At 45.5% G+C, this 23,993-nt stretch overlaps 1 long non-coding RNA gene across 1 annotated transcript in view; it reads right to left on the bottom strand.

Moving 5' to 3' along the window:
• LOC143931005 (uncharacterized) overlaps positions 1-12,814 on the bottom strand; it is a 204,698-nt gene extending 191,884 nt beyond the window's left edge. The window contains exon 1 of the long non-coding RNA XR_013262868.1: positions 12,690-12,814. This is a non-coding gene — a long non-coding RNA (uncharacterized LOC143931005). The remainder of the gene's footprint in view (positions 1-12,689) is intronic.
• Between the last annotated feature and the right edge of the window lie 11,179 nt (positions 12,815-23,993).

Raw genomic sequence — 23,993 nt, 5'->3', positions numbered from 1 at the left:
AAGAGACCCAGGGGATGGTTGGAGAAGTTTTGCCTGACTTGCTTTTCTTGTTTGCTAATAGCAGCAATCTGAGGTCACACGGGTAGTGCTTTGCCCCCCAGTGGTGTAGCATGGGCAGGGGCATAGTGCAGATTTCTTAGGCGTTTAAAATGGTACCTCCCAATTGTCCCGGATTCCACAGGACCAGGGGCGTTGCTAGGCCTAAAAAAGATCTGGGGCTAGAGCAGATCATAGCAGCGAAGTAAAGAAAGTCATATGCTTGGGCAGGCATACACATATATAACATATGTGTATATATATATATATATATATATATATATATATATATATATATATATATATATATATATATATATATATATATATATATATAATATTGTTACATATCTGAGTGTGGAGCCCCACTTAGATCAGGGTCCCCAGAGAGCCCCCCTTACATCGGTAGGGGGCAGCGGTTCCCGACAATTACATTGCCCGGCAGATTGGTACAGAATTGGACGCTGGGAAAATGATTAAATTGTCGGAACTGCTGAATATAGATAAGAACTTGTGCCTGATAACATTAACTAACTAGTCATGTTCCTCCCCCGGCCACCAGCTGAGCAGATGGAGCCTGGAGCTGCCAACCCTACGTAAGAGACTTGGGGCTATGGGCCCCAGTAGCCACCCCCTAGCGACACCACTTCACAGGCCCGTCCCAGGATTCCAGCAAAATCGCAGCATCCTGCAGATCTGAAGTCCCAGAGCCCAGTGCTTTTACCAGGTCTGACACTTAACTCCACAAATTTGCCTGGGAGGGATGTGCTAGGGCTGAGAACCCAGGGCACCTTACACGTAGCTCCTGGGTGTCCTGAGTCCCTAGCACCACGCTCTCTCCCTCTGCAGTAACTGGTATATTTCCCCACCACCTTCCTTGTAACAATACACATCTGAGCCAAGGGAAGATAGGCTCCTCCTTGGCTCTGATGTGTATCATGCACAAGAGGTGGAGGAGCAGGAAGGAGGGATGTCCCCCTGTATCGAGCCACACTGGTCTGAGGTCTATTTTACGATTCCAGGGAGGGAAATTGCACAGTTAGATATTTTTGCTGGGGTGGATTAATGCTTGGAAGAGTGTTTTGTAGGGGGGCGGTGGTGTTGTTAAGAGGATTTGTGGCGAGGAGCAACTTGGGAGGGGAAAAGATTTGTGCTGGGGTGGGTGGTGCTTGAAGAGAGGATTTGTGCATGGTGGTGTGATTTGGGGGGAGCATTTGTGTGGGGAGGGGGATGAGGAGGTGAGGGTAAGGCACTGACTTTCCTACTATGTATGTATATACATTTATTGTGGTGGACGGGAGAGCTAACAGTCCACAGGTTAGGGGGTGTACTACTTGCCTTACCCTGGGCACCGCCCCCCCCCCCCCCCGTGATGCCACTGCGTTGTCACATTCTGATTAGTAAATGCACATATTGTGTAAACAGGAAGTCATACAAGGGCTAAGGGCTTATTAAAGTATATGTAGGATCAAATCCAGCTTTACATACTCCAGGGCCCATCCTGTAATGTGCTAATCAAAAATGATGCAAAATGCTTCCAGCCCACTGTACTGGAAGTTCCCCCCATAAGATGTCCATAAAACATGCCAATCATCTGCCAGAAATAGTCACTTTAAACTTATCTAGGCTAGCAAAGGGGTAATTAGTAGTTGACTTTCTTTAGATTTTTTTCATCCCTTCAGCCTCCACTTGAGTATTGCTCAAGTGGTGTGGAATTCGCTTTGTCTGGTAGCCTAAAGCCCCATACACACTATCAGTTTTTCTGCTTCAGATTTACCAAAACCACGTAGTACAAAGGGGCCTGCCTGACTGCATACAAATTGAAGCTCCTAAGGTTTGACCTCAGATTATATGGTTTTGGTAAATCTGAAGGAAAAACTCAGCAGAAAAACCGATAGTGTGTACGGGGCTTAATTAGCTTTTGCATGAAGCTGCCTTGTGTTCCACCTCACCCAAGTAATCAAGAGCTTCATAAGTTGTATGGAAAGACCCGATCATACAGCTGTGGCAGAACAAGAGTACAAGTCTGTTAAAGGTTTGCTGTTGTAGGCTAGAGATAATGGTTGAAGGCTAGAGATAATGGTTGAAGGCTAGAAATGATGGTTGTAGGCTAGAGATGATGGTTAAAGGCTAGAGTAGATGGTTGAAGGCTAGAGATGATGGTTAAAGGCTAGAGTAGATGGTTGAAGGCTAGAGATGATGGTTGAAAGTTAGAGATGATGGTTGAAGGCTAGAGATGATGGTTGAAGGCTAGAGATAATGGTTGAAGGCTAGAGATGATGGTTGAAGGCTAGAGTAGATGGTTGAAGGCTAGAGATGATGGTTGAAGGCTAGAGATGATGGTTGAAAGTTAGAGATGATGGTTGAAGGCTAGAGATGATGGTTGAAGGCTAGAGATGATGGTTGAAGGCTAGAGATGATGGTTGAATGCTAGAGATGATGGTTGAAAGTTAGAGATGATGGTTGAAGGCTAGAGATGATGGTTGAAGGCTAGAGATGATGGTTGAAGGCTAGAGATGATGGTTGAAGGCTAGAGATGATGGTTGAAGGCTAGAGATGATGGTTGAAAGTTAGAGATAATGGTTGAAGGCTAGAGATAATGGTTGAAGGCTAGAGATGATGGTTGAAGGCTAGAGATGATGGTTGAAGGCTAGAGATGATGGTTGAAGGCTAGAGATAATGGTAAAATCATGAAACGCCGTATTGACCAAGTGATCTTAAGGTCAGAAAGTTCAGCATGGCATTTTTTTTTTTTTAATGGTGGATCCAAGAAGCAGGGATACATAGGGAATGTTGTAGAACACTTTTCCTAGGAAAAAAACTAGGGCTTTCTTCTGAGAATTCTAGTTGCTTGGCTGTCATAGTCTCCAGTATCTTCTGAGTCATGGACCAGGCAAGCGTGCAGTTTTTGGGAATCAGAAGGCTCTGGGAATGTCTACTTATACATATGAAGACCTGTGGGTCGGCATAACAGCCAGTCAAATTTTGAATAGGTGATCAGCAACAGTAATCTTTTTTATTTTTTTTTATTTCTGTCATGGAATTATTTCGTTGAACACCCGTGTTCTGTGGTTTGTTAGTCTGAAGTGTAAATGGCCGTGTATAGTGAGTAGAGTCCACCAATACCCAGCCCTGGACGTCACACACACTACAAACTGTAGATGTTATATATGACCTTGTCACATTTTGTTTCCTTGCTTTGATAAATTGTAAATGATTAAATATCCTCTTGCACAAAGAAAGAAAAGGACTATACAATGTTAACATTTGAGGAAATTGTCTAGTAGGCCATGGTTATTGTTATTTTTTTCCTTGCATGGGCCGTTAAATCACGCTCAAGCATTTCTCTTGCAAACCATGTATATAAGAGAACAGGCCAAAGGACATTTGCAAGATTTCATTTTGCTTTGAATATAATTTGCATTCAATTTACATTAAGAGACGCAGTGATTTATGGGTTATGTGCTGTAATCCTTTACTTAAGATAGAATTCATGTCAGAGGGAGTGTCTGGATGTGCCAGCAGCCACCACCAACGGGGACTGTGCAGCCTATATGGAGTTGGTGGCAGATTGCACGCAAAGTTCAGCCCGACTACTAGGAATGGGATGAAGGGAGAATAAGACCAGGAGAGAGTTGATGAGAAACAAAACTGGTATCCCCAGAGGGCGAGAGTTCTGTCTTCTGCAACAGAGAAGAATGTGAGAGGGAAGGTATGCCAAGATTGCCATTGAAGGAGAACGTTGATCACATGATCCAGATCCATTAGCAGCAATCAAGTAAGAATGTCACTACTGGTAATAGGGAGATGTCCAAAGCTCAGAAGTTCAGGAAGCCAATGGCAGGTTTCATAAGCAAGCCTTCCAGTCACTGGGAAACTGTAGCAGTTTCTACTGACCTGCTACGTTGAGACCCGTTCCCATTCTATGTAAAGCAAAGGAAAGTTTTGGTTAGAGTTGGGCGTTAATCATTGAGGTGAGACCATCCAGCATTTCCTCAATAGCTGATATGTACGTCAGCTAGAAAGGTGTCTCCCAAACATTTAAAACGCTATCAGATTCTTCTTTGTCCGGCAGAAGGGTTGTTCTACAACAGGGGTGTCAAACGCAATTTCATTGCGGGTCACAGCATTATGGTTGCCCTCAGAGGGCTGGTTGAATCTGTAAGACTATGTATCTACTCAGATACATAGGACTACTCAGGAGTGTGCTGAATACAGAGTGCAGAGTTGAGGAGTGCATTACGTACAGAGAGCAGAGTTGAGGAGTGCGCTACGTACAGAGTTGAGGAGTGCGCTATGTACAGAGTGCAGAGTTCAGGACTGCGCTGCGTACAGAGTGCAGAGTTGAGGAGTGCGCTATGTACAGAGTGCAGAGTTGAGGAGTGCGCTATGTACAGAGTGCAGAGTTCAGGAGTGCGCTACGTACAGAGTGCAGAGTTCAGGCATTCGCTATGTACAGAGTTCAGGAGTGCGCTACGAACAGAGTGCAGAATTGGGCTACAGGCAGAGTGCAGGAGTGCGCTACGTGCAGAGTTCAGGAGTGCGCTACGTGCAGAGTTCAGGAGTGCGCTACGTGCAGAGTTCAGGAGTGCGCTACGTGCAGAGTTCAGGAGTGCGCTACGTGCAGAGTTCAGGAGTGCGCTGCGTAAAGAGTGCAGAGTTCAGGAGTTTGCTACGTACAGAGTGCATAGTTCAGAAGTTCACTCTGTTCAGAGTGCAGAGTTCAGGCGTGCGCTACGTACAGGGTGCATAATTGTGCTACGTGCAGAGTTCAGGAGTGCGCTACGTACAGAGTGCAGAATTGTGCTACGTGCAGAGTTCAGGAGTGCGCTACGTACAGAGTGCAGAGTTCAGGAGTGCGCTACGTACAGAGTGCAGAGTTTAGGCACGCGCTATGTGCAGAGTCCAATAGTGCGCTACATACAGAGTTCAGGAGTGCGCTGTGTACAGAGTGCCTTCTTTAGGGGTGTGCTATGCACAGAGTGCAGGGTTCAGCTCTCTTTCACAGGCTGTCCACATCTCACTTCCTATTATTTTTTTTTCTTTTTCTCAATATATCGGGGATGGAGGTGTATGTATATATTTTATACCGCCTCATATAAAGTCCCAATGCTAGTTCTAGGGTTTCACATCTCACTTCCGCCCCCTCCCCCTCAGCTGTGACCTCTATACCACTCTCCCCCATTCCCCACCTCAGCACACCACTCCCTCCACAGCCCTCATCATTCCCCCCCCCCCCCCCAAAAAAAAAGGTTCTTCACACCTCATTTACCCACCTCTAGTACCTCCCAGGAGTGTAGGCAGCTCTGCACCAACAAGGAGTACTCTCGGTCCATGTGATCTAATTCTGTAGCAGCCATGCTCTATGGATCCTATTTTGATAAATGTGAAGACTTTACTGATATCGGGCCAAACAAACCGCCAATTTGAACTCCAGGTGCCGAAGGTCACTAAGTGAAGCCAAAAAGAAGGACCACTGCACACCGGATAGATCGCAGACATCCAATTTTTTTGCAAAACATTCGCAGCCATGGCAACGAAAGTCCCTGCCCTAGTACTGCCGCCCCCCCCCCCCCCCCCCCCCAACATGTTTCACCCAATGGGGGCTTAGTCATAGAGAGCCATAGTCTAAGCCCTGATTTTTCTATAGGTGTTAGCAGAGGCATGGCCTGCCATACTTGTGGATTTTTTACAATATATATGGACGCTGGTAATCGATCCGGCATGTGGTGTCCCTTCTTTTTTGCCTCTGCTGATGTCTGCACCAACAGTGCAAAGTTGCAGTTGGTCACAAGGAGGACATTTTTTTGTAGGTCATGTAGGTCAACAGGTCAACCCCCCCTGCCCCCCCCCCCGAATCACCTTGGTCTCCTCCCCCTACCCACCTCAGAGAACCCTTCTTTTTCTCCACTCACTACCCACCTTTTAAACAGTACAGAGCCAAGTATCTTTTTATGGTGCTAAATAATTACAAGGAAGGTAGCAAAAGCAGCCAGCAACAATAGATCCTCTCCAGCAACAATAGATCCTCCAGCAGCCAGCAACACTAGACCAACCTTCCACACTCCCTTTGCAACAGTAGAGCTTCCCCAGCAACAATACCCTCCCCAGCAGCTCTAGACCCCCCCCCCCCATATTCCCCCTGCAACAGAAGATCTTCCCCAGCAACCATCAGCTCTAGACCACCCCCCCCCCCACATTTCCAGTGCAACAGTAGATCTTACCCATGAGCAATACACTCCTCAGCAACCAGCAGCTGGAGACCCCCATTTCCCCTGCAACAGTAGATCTTTCCCAGCAACAATAACCTCCCCAGCAGCTCTAGAACCCCCCATATTCCCCCTGCAACAGCAGATCTTCCCCAACAACCATCAGCTCTAGACCCCCCGCCCCCCCACATTTCCCCTGCAACAGTAGATCTTCCCCAGCACCAATAGACAATAGCAACCAGCAGCTCCAGACCCCCATTTCCCCTGCAACAGTAGATTTTCCCCAGCAACCATACACTCCTCAGCAGCTCTAGACCCCCCACATCCCCCCTGCAATGGTAGATCTTCCCCAGCAACAATAGACCCCCCCCCCCTCCCAATAACCAGCATCAATAGACCCTCCAGCCCACCCAATGCCCCTTGTTGGTACATACTGGGGGTGCCGGAACTGCAAACCACCAAAAAGTAGAAAAAGCCCTGGTTAGGTGACCTAGAACCTCTCTTTTCCTTTTGGTTCTTCTACTAATGCCTCCACCCAGCCTCTCCAGTGCCTCCATAGTTTCAATGAAACCTAAACATTTGGGCTTCGGTTTCACTTTAGTGGATAACATTTACTTACAAAGACACAAAGTCCATAGTTGGGAAATCTCCTTCTTCGATACGGGAGAATAACAGAGTATGTATGATGTGCGAAGCGAATACGGAAGGGAAGCAGCGTTGAGTGTTCATAGCTCAAGAGCCATAGAGAAAGCAGCGTGTATTGTACAAATACAGAAATTTGCCTTATTAAATAGCAATAGCCAGTGTAGGAGACGTGACCCTCAACGCAGGGACTTGGGTTTTCTAAATGCACACGGGAAAAAAATAAATAAAATAAAATGGTAATATTGCCTTTTACAACCCTATGGAGAGGGAACGCCTTCAGGGTGCAAGGACCGTTCTGCACCCCCGGGAACCCTCTGAATAAGTCTCAAGGAAAAAAAAAAAAAAAGTATGTCAATAATCCAGCATTTAAAAATAAAGTATGTGTCCTTTATATGGCAGATTTGTTATTGTGCTTAATTCAGTATACGGTATTTCATATTCATAAATGCGCAATTTTCTAAACCAGTGTGTTACAGTATACTGTATAATATCATCGTAAATAAAAAGCTGGTAAGGTTGTGATTAGAGTCTCAGCAAAAAAAAAAAAAAAAAATAAATGATATCCTAAGCTTATTAGATGTGGGAAGTCCTCCAGCACACCCCGGTATAAACCCTCATAAGATCTTATCCCGTATCTTTCACCAGAAAGATTGAAGTTTAAAGTGTATGGAAAGGCAATTTTTTTTTTTTTACTTGGGTATGGAAAGGTTACACCTCCTATGAGGATTTTCTGATGCCTGGGTTCTCGCTGGGTAGGTTTCGCCCCTCTACTGTCCTGGTGTCCACCATCACTGAGGCACGAAATAATGGGAAATCCAAACGCTTTATACTTTTTTTTTTTTTGTGATATTGTGTCCCGATTTACAATAAGGCCTCGTTTACACTTGCTTCAAAATGTCGCATTGGACTTCGAATGCCAATCAAAGCCCCCTGTCACTAAGTAAAATGGCCACCTCATAGTCCTGGTCACATGTTGTGTCTGCTTCGCTTCAAAAATTACAAATTACCCCCCCCCCCCATGTCACTTTCTTGGCGCTTTAAATTAAAGCGTCTCCAAATCCTCCAGAGAAGTCAATGATAACAGCACAGTCTATGACAACGCTAAACAAGGGTACTAATAAGCTGGGGATCTGCTGAACAAGGGTAGTAATAAGCTTGGGATCTGCTAAACGAGGGTACTGATAAGATGGGGGATCTGCTGAACGAGGGTACTAATAAGCTGGGGATCTGCTGAACGAGGGTACTAATAAGCTGGGGATCTGCTGAACGAGGGTACTAATAAGCTGAGGATCTGCTGAACGAGGGTACTAATAAGCTGGGGATCTGCTGAACGAGGGTACTAATAAGCTGGGGATCTGCTGAACGAGGGTACTAATAAGCTGAGGATCTGCTGAACGAGGGTACTAATAAGCTGGGGATCTGCTGAACGAGGGTATTAATAAGCTGGGGATCTGCTGAACGAGGGTACTAATAAGATGGGGGATCTGCTGAATGAGGGTATTAATAAGCTGGGGATCTGCTGAACGAGGGTACTAATAAGCTGGGGATCTGCTGAACGAGGGTACTAATAAGATGGGGGATCTGCTGAATGAGGGAACTAATAATCTGGGGATCTGCTGAACGAGGGTACTAATAAGCTGGGGATCTGGCAAATGAGGGTACTAATAAGATGGGGGATCTGCTGAACGAGGGTATTAATAAGATGGGGGATCTGCTGAACGAGGGTACTAATAAGATGGGGAATCTGCTGAACGAGGGTACTAATAAGCTTGGGATCTGCTGAACGAGGGTACTAAGAAGATTGGGGATCTGCTGAATGAGGGTACTAATAAGCTGGGGATCTGCTAAACAAGGGTACCAATGAGCTGGGGATCTGCTAAAAAGAGGGTACTAATAAGCTGGAGATCTGCTGAACAAGGGTTCTAATAAGCTGGGGATCTGCTGAACGAGGGTACTAATAAGCTGGGGATCTGCTGAACGAGGGTACTAATAAGATGCAGGATTTGCTGAACGAGGGTACTATAATAAAATGGGGATCATCTGAATGAGGGTACTAATAAGCTGGGGATCTGCTGAACGAGGGTACTAATAAGCTGGGGATCTGCTGAATAAGGGTACTAATAAGATGGAGATCTGCTGAACGAGGGTACTAATAAGATAGCGATCTGCTAAACAAGGGTACTAATAAGCTGGGGATCTGCTAAACAAGGGTACTAATAAGCTGGGGATCTGCTAAACAAGGGTACTAATAATATGGGGATCTGCGGAACGAGGGTACTAATAAGCTGGGGATCTGCTGAACGAGGGTACTAATGAGCTAGGGATCTGCTGAGTGGGAATACTACTGAATCGGGCCCCATTTTAAAAAGAAATATAAAAAGGAACACACACACAGGGCATTTACCAAAGCTTCATCAAAGCATGTGCCAGATGCAGCAAAGCAGCCCCAGAACCTAACCCAGCCCCCTCCATGTTTCACATGGACCCTTATGGTCTCTTCTATGGATTTCGGACTCCTATGGTCCCTTTTTCTTTGTTTGGGGGGGGGGGTCGATCATAAGCTCTGGATGTCCATTTTTAAAGTACACCTTAAGGCCGTATCTCTTGCTTCAAAGCCTTACCGGAATGTGGTTTTAAAGGGAATTCCCAAAAAGATTGCCAGAGCTGCCAGTCACCGGGGGGGGGGGGGGTCTTGGCCATTTGGTAAGAGTACATCCTGTCCTTTTGTCGGTGGTTGGGCCCTTTAGGTGAAGGGAGGTGTGAGGCGACCAACCTTTGTGTTCTGGCTGCAAGATTCTCTCACCATCATCTTTTGTGGACTTTTCATTATATATATATTTTTTCGAACTTTTCACTATTAACTTACGCTTTTTATGGCGCAACACTTTGTTTACCATAAAAAAAAAAAGCATGTTGAAGCGGTAGGCCCTCGAAATGTGTGTTCTAGTTGAAGCAAGTGTAAATGAGCCCTGAATGTTGCTTGGCTTAGCTCCACAGCCAGAGACCACAGAGGTCGCAGGTCACCCATCAGCAAGAGCCTATGGCTACCATTACCCTCCGTGCCAAATTCCTGTGAGGAGGAAGTCTAGGGACACACAAAGCTTGGCTCCGGAGCACGAGGGCCTCCTTAGTACCAGCTTGCATAGGAGGCAACCGGAGGAGGAAGAAGTGAACATTGCTGGTGGCGGGTGGACTTCAGACAAAGCGAGGGACCTTTCTGTCCAATATCATTGCACAGAGCGGGTAAGCATAACCTTTTTTTGGGGTTTTTTTTACTTAAAAGAAAAAAAAAACTGCCTTTAGTATCAGCTTAAAGCTTGTAGCACAAAAAGGAGCTTGTGTACTTTTTATTTTTGACCTACAAGCCTCAAAGAAAACCATGGGATTTTAATTGTTGAGTGCTTTAGAGCTACACTCTTCGAACTACAAAACGATCAGGTATGAATGGGATTCTAAATGGGGTTCTAGCCCTCATCTATCCCCAAAAATAAAAAAATTGCTTCCCATACACTTTAAAATGAGAAGAAGATCAATAGATATTGGACGTTCCTAGGCCAACCACGTCCTTTTGTCTAGGACAGGGGGTCTCCAAGCTTTAGAAACAAAGGGCTGGTTTACTGCTGTCCAAACTTTAGGAGGGCCGGACTGTGGCCAGTGGGAGTAAAAAAAAATGTCCTAACATCGATGGGAGTAAACAATGCCATGGGCGTTGGTGGAAGTTGGGAGTAAATAAATTACATCTCTGGTGTCCGTGGGAGAATTAGTTCCCTATCTCTGGTGTCAGAAGGAGGGATAGTGCCTCATCACTGGTGTCAGTGGGAGAATTAGTTCCCCATCTCTGATGTCAGTGGGAGGGATAGCGCCAGTGGGAGAATTCGCTCCCTATCTATGGTGTCAGTGGGAGGGATAGCGCCCCATCACTGGTGTCAGTGGGAGGGATAGTACCACATCTCTGGTGTCAGTGGGAGAATCTGTTCCCTATCTCTGGTGTCAGTGGGAGGGATAGCACTCTATCACTGGTGTCAGTGGAAGAATTAGTTCCCTATCTCTGGTGTCAGTGGGAGAATTAGCTCCTTATCTCTGGTGTCAGTGGGAGGAATAGCACCCCATCACTGGTGGCAGTGGGAGAATTAGTTCCCTATCTCTGGTGTCAGTGGGAGGTATAGCGCCCCATCACTGGTGTCAGTGGGAGAATTAGCTCCCTATCTCTGGTGTCAGTGGGAGAATTAGTTCCCTATCTCTGGTGTCAGTGGGAGGTATAGCGCCCCATCACTGGTGTCAGTGGGAGAATTAGTTCCCTATCTATGGTGTCAGTGGGAGGTATAGCGCCCCATCGCTGGTGTCAGCGAGAGGAATAGTGCTCCATCACTGGTGTCAGTGGGAGAATTAGTTTCCTATCTATGGTGTCAGTGGGGAGGGATAGCACCCCATCACTGGTGTCAGTCGGAGGAATAGCATCCCATCTCTGGTGTCAGTGGGAGGAATAGTGCCCCATCTCTGGTGTCAGTGGGAGAATTAGTTCCCTATCTCTGGTGTCAGTGGGAGGAATAGTACCCCATCTCTGGTGTCAGTCGGAGGGATAGCTCCCCATCTCTGGTGTCAGTAGGAGAATTAGTTCCCTATCTCTGGTGTCAGTGGGAGGGATAGCGCCCCATCTCTGGTGTCAGTGGGAGAATTAGCTCCCTATCTCTAGTGTCAGTGGGAGGGATAGCACCCCATCACTGGTGGCAGTGGGAGAATTAGTTCCCTATCTCTGGTGTCAGTGGGAGGAATAGTGCCCCATCTCTGGTGTCAGTGGGAGAATTAGTTCCCTATCTCTGGTGTCAGTGGGAGGAATAGTGCCCCATCTCTGGTGTCAGTGGGAGGAATAGTGCCCCATCTCTGGTGTCAGTGGGAGAATTAGTTCCCTATCTCTGGTGTCAGTGGGAGGAATAGTGCCCTAAAGGCTGGATACAAGCAGAGGGACACATTTGGCCCAGGGGCCAGGGTTTGGAGACCTCTGGTCTAGGACAATGGATCACACTGTAATTGTGGAAGACTGTATACACATTCATATTAACCCCATTTCATTAACTTACATTTGCTAATGAATGGGGGGGGGTAAATTTGCACCCCCTCCCAATGGTAAATGTAGGTATTATATGGGAGGAAGAGGGTTAGTATGGTCATTTCAGTAAACGGTGTGCGCTCCCACTGAATCTAATAAACACTGGAAGTAATATGTATAAAATAAAGGCTTGTGGTAATAGACTCTGATATTGCTGAGATATATAAATATCTATATTTCTTACACAGGAAGTAAAAAGTTTATGTTTTCAGATAAAAAAAAATGTTATGAAGAATATATAGAAATAAAGACATTTTCTGTTCTATAGAAGTTATTAATATTGATACTTTGTTAGACTATTAAAAAGGGATACGTGTGTGTTCCTTCGGCTTCCTCCAGCAACCCCTCTCCTTTATTTCGGGAATACTTTTGGCACAACATGAATAGTGTTGCGGTGAGTTTTGTGGTGTAATGCTCGGGAAGCAGATTGTGTACGACTCTCCGTGGTATACACACCCCTCGTGCTTCTGAATATCTGTGAAAACTAATGTATGTGCTCAATAAAAACTTCAAACCCGACAACCCTGTGTACTGATGTATTTTTTAACAAGGGTTCCTGTTCTGCAACTTGTAGACTACATAATAGATGAGCGCTGAAGGTTATATATCGGCAGGCGGCGGAGCGCCGAATAACATCCATGGAACGCAAAGTTATCAGAACGCAGACAAAAAAAAAAAAAAAAAAAACTTACAAAAGACGTCCCGGGCATCTGGGTGACGGAAGGACGGATTTCTGGTCACTCGGGTATATACAGCACAACTGACGAAAGCTGCTTTGCTGGCACATGGATCCCCAAGGTGGTGTTGGCTTTTCCTTTGTTCTGAATAAAAAAATAATAATTCATATATATATATATATATATATATATATATATAAATAAATTCATATTTTTATATATATAAAAATAAATTCATATATATATATATATATATATATATATATATATATATATATATATATATATAAATTCATATATATATATATATATATATATATATATATATATATATATTATATATATATATATATATATATATATATAAAAATTCATATATATATATATATATATTATATATATAAAAATAAATTCATATTTTTATATATATATATATATATATATATATATATATATATATATATATATATATATATATATATATATATATATATATATATATATATATATATATATATTATATATATATATATATTATATATATATATATATATAACTTAGTTTCATAAAAAGTTTATTGCACAAAACAAAAAAATAAATAAAAGCAAAAATTCCGTATTCAATCAGAAGTACAGCGTGTGCAAATATCTTCTTTTTTTTTTTTTTTTTTTTAAATATAATCTTTATTGGCACCTCCAACGGGGAAATCAGGTCGATACAATACCAAAGTAAAATACAACATACAAATTACAACTGAGATATAACCTTATTCATCTAATATATAGTTACATAGTTAGTCAGGTTGAAAAAAGACACAAGTCCATCAAGTTCAACCACAAAAAAAATAAAAAATATATAATAATAATAACATACAATCTCATATACACAATTCTATACCCGCAGTTGATCCAGAGGAAGGCGAAAAACCCCAGCAGAGCATGATCCAATTTGCCACAGCAGGGGAAAAAAAATTCCTTCCTGATCCCCCCCGAGAGGCAATCAGATTTTTCCCGGATCAACTTTACCTATAAATGTACCCAGTTATATTCTGTACACTTAGGAAATAATCCAGGCCCTTCTTAAAGCAATCTACTGAGCTGGCCAGAACCACCTCTGCAGGGAGTCTATTCCACATTTTCACAGCTCTTACTGTGAAGAAACCTTTCCGTATTTGGAGATGAAATGTCTTTTCCTCTAGACGTAAAGAGTGCCCCCTTGTCCTCAGTGTTGACTGTAAAGTGAATAACTCGACACCAAGTTCACTATATGGACCCCTTATATATTTGTACATGTTGATCATATCCCCCCCCTTCATCTCCTCTTATCAAGAGAGAATATGTGGTGGCCCAGATCAGCGAGGTCGCTTATAAAGCCAATCGCTGACCGCCGCCACCGCCCCTTGTTGTTTCTTACGGAAACAAAATTTAAGTACCAGATATAACATCACTCGTTTCCTTTTTTCCCATTACCAAGAAGAAAAATAAAACTAAACAAACAACAACAAAAACAAAAAAGGAGAAAAAAAATAAATAAAAAAAAAGGGGGTAGAAGAAGGGGAAAAAGAAGTTAGGTATCTCTGGTCCTGGATAGCCACAACATATAGGGTGATAGGATTCATTTATGACTCTCCTGTCCGAGGAGGGCTAACCCCTCCTCAGACAGGATGAACTGTTTCCAGGCACTCCAAGTCAAGGAGTATTTATCCTGTTGATGTTGCTCCACCGCTAGCAAGTCCCCCATTCCACAAATATCTACTACCTTACGCAGTCTTATTTTTGGGGTATGGCTTATTTTCGGGGGAAAACACGGTCGGGCTGGTTAACTGTGTAGCCGGCTTGCAGCATTCGCTGTGACTCTCATCATTTGGGTGGGCATCTGTATGCTGCCATGAAGATGCACCAGGAAAGGGAAATTACGGAAAGGTGAATATACAATTTTCAGTTTTCCTGGCGCATCATGGCAGCATACAATCGGGACTAACTTGCCAAATGGGAGGGTAAAAATATTTTTGTAATTTTTCATATTTTACTGTCGTGAGCCGAGCCGGATTCACATAATAAAAGCATAATGAAGGCATCCTGGGAGGACCATATTGCTCACTTGAAAATATCCTCAGAAGACAATCAGCAATGTGCTGTCCACAGAGCTGGCACTGCCCTGGTTGAATGTGTTCCTAAGTCTTTCGGGAACAGGAAGGTCTTGTGAAGAGTAGACTCTCAACAGTCTTAACCTAGGAGGTGACTATACGTGTTTTTTTTTTTGTTTTTTTTATAAAATTTTATTGAAAAAGGGTATATAACAGAGAATGCAAAATTAGGCCGCGTACACACGGGCGGACTGTTCGCCCAACTTAGTTTGTCAAACAATCCGACAAACAGTCCACTCAAAATTTGCATGAGCGGACTTGACCACACACGATGAACGAACAGTCCGCTGAAAGCGTGCGCGATGACGTGAACGGCACGTACGACGGGACTAGAAAAACGACATCCTATACACTGCAATGCAACCTTCGCCGTGTAAATTCTTTCTGAGCATGCGCGAGACTTGGTTTGTCGAACAAGCCTACACACGAGCGGACTGTCCGCTCAAACCAAGTTTCAGCGGACTGTCTTACGGGAATTCCGAAAAACTTTGTTCGTCAGACTGTCCGCTGAAACTGTCCGCTGAAGCCCACACACGAGCGGACTGTCCGCTGAAACACTGTTCAGCGGACAAAGTTGGGCGAACAGTCCGCCTGTGTGTACACGGCCTTACAAGGACAAGGAATTTTCTCATTGTAGTGTACAGATCGAGTGAAAACAGTCATATGACCTAGATTTTAAAAGGAACAAAACATTCTGTACAGTGATCAAGGGAGACCTACCATTCTCCCCAAAGGAGGGAGAAGGGGAGGCCTCAACTGGATGGATCTGGTAATCGTAGGGTACCATGGTATGTTTCGTAACAGGGAGCTCCAGGATAACAGAGAATATACTATATAAGGAATATAGAATAACTATGGGGGGGGGGGAGAAAGGGGGGGAAGTGATCAGAAGCAGGTGTGACTTCTTGTGTATCGGGGGGGGGAGGGATGCTGCATAAATCCTAGCTGTCGGTAAAAGGTGGCATGTCCCCGTGGGAGGGGGAGAGGGTCAGGAGTACGTTGACCTGTATGGTAAGGCTTTAGGTTGTAGCGACTATCGCCGTTGGCGAGTGTCCTTTATGGATGAAGGAGTGGTCCTCAAGGTGGGCTCGTTCCTGAGGGGTGAGCTTAGAGGCTATAAACATGTCCCATCTGTTGTGAAAGCGTTGTTTGGCTTTTGCGTGAAGAAGATTTGTATTTAATTTGTCCCGATAGAGAAGATGCATGAGTTCCCTGCTAACTTGAGAGACAGAGGGTTTGGTCGCGGTTGTCCAGTTGGCTAGGATGGTTCTCCTAGCAAGTAATAGGCAAAGCAGGGCCCATTCCTTGCCCAGAGGAGTAGCGGGTCCTTGGGGAGCTTCAGGAGCGTGATCTCGAAGATAAAAGACAATATTCGATCCCAGAACGAGGAGATGACCAAGCATGACCAATAGCGGTGAGTGAGGGAGGGTTTAGGATGTTGGCATAGAGGGCATAAAGAAGCCGTAGATTGAAGCAACGGTGAGGAGGGTAGGAAAGGTATGTGCGCTCGATGCGCAATTTTTAATTGGGTTTCCCTCCAAGTTTCATTTGGAACCAAATTATAGACTGATTTGAGTCCGTGTAAGATCTTATCCACAATGTCGTCGCTTGGAAAATCTTTAGTTGGAGACCGAGACTATACGTGTTGATGTTGACTGACTCTGCCTTAAGCTATGCCAGAACCAAGCACAGATTTCAGATTTCTTGAATGAAAAGGTAGCTGCCAAGCCGGCCATCAGAGTTAGATCAACATCCAGAGGATGTGGTTCTCCCGTTTCACCAAAGATAGATAGTAAATGGACTTCCTGGTTAAAGTGGAAGGAGAAAGACCCCTTAGGGATCAAAATGGTCTGAGGGTTTTAGGACTATTCTATCCAGGTAGAACGTTAGGTGAGGCTCCTTAGTTACAACAAAGCCTGCACCTCTGACACTCTTTCCATAGAGGTTGTAGCAACCATAAATACGGTCTTCAGTGTTAGATTGCAGAGTGTAGCCAATTCTGTAGGATAGAAATGTGCACCAGTTTTATTTTTAAGGTGGAATCTGCCGACCATGGCTTCAGTTATAATGCTCTCCTTGTCAGGACTGCGGACCAATATCGCTCTTGAACTTCAAATGATGTCTACTGACGCCTCCACTACAGTGGCTCCCACCAATTTCAGCTCTTTCAAAGCTGTTACCACCTTGTCTTACTCCACTTCCTTCAGAAGGGCTTCTTTAATATTAAGTGTCCAACTCAATATTGCTCTGCCTACCGCTGCCTGCAAAGGTTATTGCTGCTCTGCAGGCACTTGCAGATGCTAGAGTACGTAAGGGCACTTCAGATCTGGATCTAATTTTCAGACTAAAGCGTCCTTGAACATAACCAAGGTGACGTGTCTTGGCAGTCACATTACTGATGCATCCACCATCAGAGGCGACAGCAGCAGATTAACCTTTGGTTCTTTCAGGGGATACAGTTTTGACAACTTGTTTATACAGGCCTTTTCTTCTCCGGGCTCTGCCATTCTTCCTGGATTAACTCCTCCAGTCCTTCAATGAAGGGAAATTAGTACTTTCAAACCTCGTGGAGAGTTTCCTTCACTTCACCCCAGGCAATTGCCTCCTTAACTACCAAAAGGCTCTATTAGGCAAAAGTCCCCCTTTCATGTCTTCGTCCCCCGACAAGCTCTCCAATTCAGACGCCGCCTGCTGGCTATGGATGGAAGTACTAGGCAATTCAGCCGCAGACTGAGGAGTAGAGGCTTCATGCATCGGCTCCTTTGTCAATTCTTTAAGGCAACTACTTCCCTGACATCCCCTTCTTTCTCAGTTGCCGCTTCCTTCAAGTGGACTAGCTTGCCAGGCAATGACTTTCCACCACAAACACAGCAACCATTAGGGCTGTGGGGTTTGTAGATGGGGAGCAGTAATAATGAGGAAAGATGATGACCTTGATCAACATTGCCCGGATGCCTGCACCTAAACGGTGACTGTTCTGGCTTTTAGAGGGCTCCCTCCATCTTGAGGTCCTTCCAGGGCTCTATGCTGCTTGCTCCAGGCAGACTTGACATACTAATTTGCCAGGCAATGACTTTCCACCACAAACGCAACGATTATTAGTGCTGGTAACCTGTGATGTTTGTAGAGAGGGAGCAATGATAATGAGAGGTGAGATGATGACCTTGTTTCACATTGCCTGGATGTCTGCTGTTAGATGGCAACTTGTCTTGACCTTTAGATGGATCTCACCACCTTGAGGTCCTTACTGGCAGGGCAGGACTTAGGGTGGTGGGGGCCCCTGGGCTTGAGTCACTTTCGGGCCCTACCTTCTATACATTACCGTATTTATCGGCGTATAACACGCGCCGGGGTATAACACACACCCCAAGTTTAGGAGGGAATTTTAAGGGAAAAAAACGTACATTTAAATGCCCATCAATGCAGCCTTATCAGTGTCCATCTGCAGCCTTGTACTCGGCTCGGCTCACAGTCACACCCAGTCCCTGTGTTATGTCCATCATAGGGTGGGACTGGGCGGGACTGTGAGCGGAGCCGAGTATACTCGGCTATGTATCTCAGCGGGGCCCATGGGCTTGAGCCCAGTCAAGCCCAATGGTAAGTCCGGTCCTGCTTACTGGGCTATAGATATTGTCTTTCCTTTTCTCAATATCTTCACTACTTACCTAATCCCTTTACCTTACAAGCTATGGGTGGTCTGATTGCGCAGTGTTCCCCATAGTAACAGAGCAAAGCAGGACACGGTGATCCCAGAGCAAGCATTGAGAAGAGGATAGGAAGAGCCCAGGTGAATGCCATAAAAAGCACAGTGATCCCAGAGCAACACTAAGGAAGAGATAGGGAAAGCCCAGGTGAATGCCATAATAAGGGAAACATACCTGCAAACAATGAGTACATAAGCATCCAGCATGCATGAGTAGATAACATCACCATGTATTGCTCACAAATATCTTAAAACCATTTGAAACTGATACCCTTGGCCATTAGTGGTGATATCAGCTCCTTGTATTGCTCAGAGCAGTTTGTGGGCTCCCAGCACCATCTTGGAAACTGGCCACAGTGGTCGCATCACTCAATGCTCAAAGTGCAGGTGCACTGCTGCAGCCATCTTGGAAACGGCAACCGGCTATTTGTCAAACCACGCCGTTTTATGACAAATACCGCATGTTACACCGCCAGCATAATCCTGGTGGTATATTTTGCATGCTTTTTTTACTCTCTGGTCCGTTTGAGAATTGGACTTAAGAGTTTTTATCATATTTATCAATATTTACCAGCACTTTTTTTTTTTCTTTGCGGTAAATACCTCATAATTATTTTATTTTTTTTATGAATTGGACGTAATTTGTAAGTCACGTGACTGCATTATCGTATGAGGTAAGTATAGAAGTCATTATGACAATAAATTCAAAGTAACCCTTAGCACACAACAGTTCGTTTCATATTTGTGTAGTACCCTCCAAGGTAGGTGCTATTGTAGTTAGAATTGTTTTTGGCCCTTCTGCTTTACAGAGGAAGAATCGGGAAAATTTATTTGGGCTGCCTGCTTAACAGGAGCCGTGATTGTTTAGCTCTGCCTGCTCGGTGTGCTCCGATGCTCCTCATGCTGTCTGGAGCTTCCCTGTGTCCAAGCCACCTAGGAAGGTTCTGGATAGTAGGTGAAAATCATGAAGGTGCCAGAGGTCCCTCCAACATGCTGGAGGTGCCAAGCGGCCATTGGTTCCTTCATGCATATCTGGTGGGATTGTCCACTTCTCCAATCATACTGGAGTGAGGTCCACCGTGTCATAGTCCAGGTAACCACACATCATCCAGAATTCTCCCCGTCCCAATACCTTCTACATCATTCCTCCCTCTCGAAAAAGACTTATCGGAAATCATTACTCTTGCACATGATTAATGCGGCCACCCAATGTATCCCCAGGCATTGGAGATCTACAACCCCCCCGACCATTGAAGAATGGTACAGACAAATTGACAGGACGGAAGAAATGGAAAGACTGGTCCACCAAGCAAATGACAGACACTCCACATTTACTAACACATGGGCCTGTTGGATCCATTTTCGCACAACCTTACACCAAACTTCCGCCACAACACCACGACCACGTTGAAACACAGCTAAAACAGACAATCTTAACACTACTCGAACTCCGTCCTCCCCTTCCCCATCCCCCACTTGCCCAACCCCCACTCACACCCGTACCCCGACCTCTCCTCTAGAAGGGTTCCCCCCCTTCCCCACCTTCCCCCTCACCTTTTCTCCACCCTAAACACCAGACTATACCCTTCTGTATGCTCTTGGAGATATCTTCCTGCTCTATGTCCTGAAATTGAGACTAAGATGCGCCCATTGACACACACGATGATCTGACCTACTTCATTGGCCACGTCCAGTTGTTAATTAAACAACACTAACTCATTGAAAATACTTTTACATCCACAGTGTGCTCCCCTTTGGGGTGGATGGCTAGCCTGGAGACTGGACGTGGCTACAAGTACCTGCATATGGACCTATCCCATTACGCCACTATACCCACACATATATTTGACGTTAGTTTATACCTAATATGGTTAATGCTTCATAGGCTTTTAGTTATTACACTTAAGGTGACAGTTCCACATCATACAACTATCGTTACAACGTAAATTAGCCCCCCCGGGGTGTTTGGGCTTTCTATCTATGTAATCCAATACTTCAGATGAATGTTAGTCCGTTCAATCTACTTACATCAATCGGATTACGATAACTATGCTGTACTGGTTAACCTGCCTTCCCCCCATCTTTTTGTTATTTCTCTCTTATTTTTCTAATCTTTCTATACAACTATGATGCATGTACGCCTATGGCAAAATGTTAATAACAAGAGTTGTATTTTCTCATAGAACTGCTCCATGTTCGTACTGCTTGTACTAGCCTACTACGAATGTCTCAGATATTTGTAATCTTTGCAATATTTGTTAATAAAATTCTTTTGGAAAAAAAAAAAAAAAAAAAGAAAAGAAAATCATGAAGGTGAGCAGTATGAATATAGATGCAGCCCTGGCCAGTTGGAAGGGGAGGTGCCCCTAGGCATGCTGGGTGCTTGTATTTATATTCAGGGAGCACATGGGCTCTGGGTCTTTCCTGGAGAGGATTGCACCAGCCAGGGAAAAGGCATGCTGCCTCCCCTGGCAATTGCTGCCATGTGGCCTCAGGTGGGGTGACCTGGGGGTCTGAAGTCTGTGTAGCTAATCCTGGTCCTACCATAGCTGAAATAGCGAGAGTCTACAGAACATCCGGTCTGGTATCACAGAGAGAGCAGGCTGCCGGCGGTGCTTTAGCAAAAGACAATGATGAATAGTGGTGCTAGGCTGATGCGAATAGGTAAAAGATCACAAATCGATCATATAATAATATATAATCCATAAAATAGTCCATGAAATATCCGATTGGCACCTGGAGGCTGCACCCTTAGAGCGAAGCAGTGGATTCTGTGCAGAAAGCAGGTACAGAGGGGCGCCAGACTAAGTGCAGTATAAATCGTAGGTTTAATAATAAAAGCAAATGAGCAACTCACAAGAATTAATGAAGGCATGTGTACTGATAATCGCCCGTCCTGACGTGTATCCGGATAGTCCTTGTGGCCACGGCAGCCATGAGCACAGATGATTTGAGTGGTGGAACCAGAAGCCAGGAAGCCACTGATCACGGCCGTGACCAGCGTGAACCGCAAGATGGCGCCAGGCTGGACGTGATGTCACAGGAACAGATGATTGGCGTTCAGACATGAAGAGGGCGGCGGTGCTTTAGGAGCCTTGCGAGTACAGAGATCTTTAAAAGGAGCCCTAGCCAGTTATCCCCTCGTGAGCTCAAAGTCAGCTGGGAGTCCACACAAAAAACACCGGCTAGTGTTCTGCAGAGCCTTGCCCAACCCGGTCAACTACTTACAAGGGACATTGCTCTGTTGCTGCTGTGGAGAAGCTCTCATCTGTCATCCTAGAGAAAGGCGTCAACAAAGCTTCACTAGGAAAGGAAGTCCTCGTGTGAATAGTCCTCCTGGAGTATCCCACTAGAATCCCTTCCCTATCCACATTCTCCAATAAAAATCACCTAGACTAGTTAAGGGAGTAACGGGAGGAAGGGTGTGAGCATCTGGCTGTGGGGCTGAAGTTGTGGGAACCCTGGTCAAAAAGTACGGCAGCCCCCACGAGTTTACCGCTACATATGTAAAGCGATTGCAGCGCCCACCACCTTTAGGTGGGTGCTAACAGGTTAGAGATAGGTGAAATTGCCAGTGCCTTAAAGCGGAGGTCCACCCTAAAGTGGACCTTCCGCTCATCGGAACCCCCCCCCCCCTCCAGCGCCACAATTGGCACCTTTCAGGGGGGAGGGGGGTGCAGATACCTGTACAGTACAGGTATCTGCACCCACTTCCCGGATAGCTCTCTGCGGAAAGGGGCGACGATTACGCCCCTTTCCGCAAGTGCCCGCCCCTTTCCGCAAGTGCCCCGCTGCCTGCTGGGAAACACACAGATCCCAGAGGCAGCGGGGACCGTCCTTATTGCGCAGCGCAACTCGCGCATGCGCAGTAGGGAACCGGGAAATGAAGCCGAAAGGCTCCATTTCCTGATTCCCATACCCAAGATGGCGGCGGCAGGACCCGAGAGACGATCTAGAGATCGGCTTCGGGTGCCGACATCGCGGGCGCGCTGGACAGGTAAGTGTCCTTATTTTAAAAGTCAGCAGCTGCAGTATTTGTAGCTGCTGGCTTTTAAAAAAATAAAAAAAAACGCGGAGTCCCGGCGGACTGCCGCTTTAAACTCTTGTTTAGGCCTGGTGGGTTAATTTGTTTTGGGAGGAGTGGGTAGAATAGAGGGGGGTGTGACCACCTGTACTCTGCCCTGGGAAAACCCTCCTTTGCTTTCCCCAAGAATGTTCTGGAAAGGAGGCAGGTCAGGGACTGGAGTGGGAAGAGACCGAGTCCATTGAAGCAACCCAAATGTAACTCCAAGGAGCAGGTTCAAAGGCCTGGCGTTTCAGAGGCCCCAGTGCTGGAGATCAGGAACATAACCTGAAAGCCTCAAAAGTTTCAGAAGCCCCAGTGCTGGATGGTCTCAGCACATTAAGTCGTCCGAGAAATCATGGGGAATGAATCCAGGCATCCCGGCTGGGATGGTCCTATATTCAAGGAACGGGAAGTAGCTGCAAAGTAGACGGAGTAGACGGGAGTATCATCCGGACTTTCCTGAACTGGCCCAAGGAAGACCGCAGGAGGCAAGACGGGCAGGTGAGGCCTGGTACTTCCTATCACCATCATTACACATGGACTGCAGCGGAAGGAATAAAAGTTACCTGTTCAACTTTATTAACTGTGTCTGTTGTGAATCATGCGGGGTGGAAGAACGGAGGCATGTTGGCAGTATGGTATGAACTACACAGCAGCTCCCAAGGGAGTAGTGCGCCACACAATGATGGTAGATAATTCTTCAAAGTGTTTCTCAGTTAAAGTGCAAGTTCAGTCCAAACCCAACTAAGCTTAAATCTCCTCCCACCTCCAATATAAGGCGAGTCTATCTACCCTGTAAAAGGAAAGATGTCTATACTTACCTATTCTGAAGATGCTGCACATGATCGGGTCCCAGCGCCAGCTTCAGTGTAGAGGAGAGATCGCCAACACCGGGTGCAGAGCCCACGTGGTGACATCACCCATAAGCTTACTATGGGGCATCCATTGTCGGCTGTCCCTCCACTACATTGGAGCCGGCGCTGGGACTCGATCATGTGACCGTACCGGAGCGACTTTAGAACAGGTAGGCCGAGACACCTTTGCTTTTACAGGCTAGATAGAATATACTTAGAAGGGGAGTGGGAGTAGATTTAGGTTGGTCTTGACTGAACTTCCACTTTAAGCTTCATAAGGAAGATATGGTGAAGATGTGTTGCACCAGCCACATCAAGGACCTGAGAGACACAGCCAAAAGCAGGCCAATAAAGACCAAAGACCACGTGGTTCCCGGGTCACTGCAAGCAGTGCTGGTGCCCATGGCAAAAATGGCAAACTCCCCCCCCCCCCCCCCCCCATTTTTAAGAAAGTCTCAATGTTGTTTCAAAACAAGAATATACTTATTATTATTATATTAAAGAGGACACTCTGATGGGCAAATTGTATGTTAAGGGGCACCCTGATGGG

The sequence above is a fragment of the Lithobates pipiens genome, unplaced genomic scaffold (genome assembly GCF_037356315.1).
Source record: "Lithobates pipiens isolate NorthernLeopardFrog02 unplaced genomic scaffold, aLitPip1_a1.2 Scaffold_25, whole genome shotgun sequence".
Lineage (NCBI taxonomy): Eukaryota > Metazoa > Chordata > Amphibia > Anura > Ranidae > Lithobates > Lithobates pipiens.
Note: the sequence above shows the minus strand (reverse complement) of the source record. Positions and strands in the feature narration are given on the sequence as shown.